The sequence below is a fragment of the Herpailurus yagouaroundi genome, unplaced genomic scaffold, assembly GCF_014898765.1.
Source record: "Herpailurus yagouaroundi ecotype Mexico unplaced genomic scaffold, PumYag 77, whole genome shotgun sequence".
Lineage (NCBI taxonomy): Eukaryota > Metazoa > Chordata > Mammalia > Carnivora > Felidae > Herpailurus > Herpailurus yagouaroundi.
Genome location: NW_024412388.1, coordinates 78,060,829 through 78,061,965, shown reverse-complemented (window position 1 = coordinate 78,061,965; position 1,137 = coordinate 78,060,829).

Genomic DNA, 1,137 nt, shown 5'->3' with positions numbered 1-1,137 from the left:
TCTGGCACAAAAACAGACACATAGACCAATGGAATAGAATAGAAACCCCAGAACTAGACCCACAAACATATGGCAACTAATCTTTGACAAAGCAGGAAAGAACATCCAATGGAAAAAAGACAGTCTCTTTAACAAATGGTGCTGGGAGAACTGGACAGCAACATGCAGAAGGTTGAAACTAGACCACTTTCTCACACCATCCACAAAAATAAACTCAAAATGGATCAAGGACCTGAATGTGAGACAGGAAACCATCAAAACCTTAGAGGAGAAAGCAGGAAAAGACCTCTCTGACCTCAGCCGTAGCAATCTCTTACTCGACACATCCCCAAAGGCAAGGGAATTAAAAGCAAAAGTGAATTACTGGGACCTTATGAAGATAAAAAGCTTCTGCACAGCAAAGGAAACAACCAACAAAACTAAAAGGCAACCAATGGAATGGGAAAAGATATTTGCAAATGACATATCGGACAAAGGGCTAGTCTCCAAAATCTATAAAGAGCTCACCAAACTCCACACCCGAAAAGCAAATAACCCAGTGAAGAAATGGGCAGAAAACATGAATAGACACTTCTCTAAAGAAGACATCCGGATGGCCAACAGGCACATGAAAAGATGTTCAGCGTCGCTCCTCATCAGGGAAATACAAATCAAAACCACACTCAGGTATCACCTCACGCCAGTCAGAGTGGCCAAAATGAACAAATCAGGAGACTATAGATGCTGGAGAGGATGTGGAGAAACGGGAACCCTCTTGCACTGATGGTGGGAATGCAAATTGGTGCAGCCGCTCTGGAAAGCAGTGTGGAGGTTCCTCAGAAAATTAAAAATAGACCTACCCTATGACCCAGCAATAGCACTGCTAGGAATTTATCCAAGGGACACAGGAGTACTGATGCATAGGGGCACTTGTACCCCAATGTTCATAGCAGCACTCTCAACAATAGCCAAAGTATGGAAAGAGCCTAAATGTCCATCAACTGATGAATGGATAAAGAAATTGTGGTTTATATACACAATGGAATACTACGTGGCAATGAGAAAAAATGAAATATGGCCTTTTGTAGCAACGTGGATGGAACTGGAGAGTGTGATGCTAAGTGAAATAAGCCATACAGAGAAAGACAGATACCATAT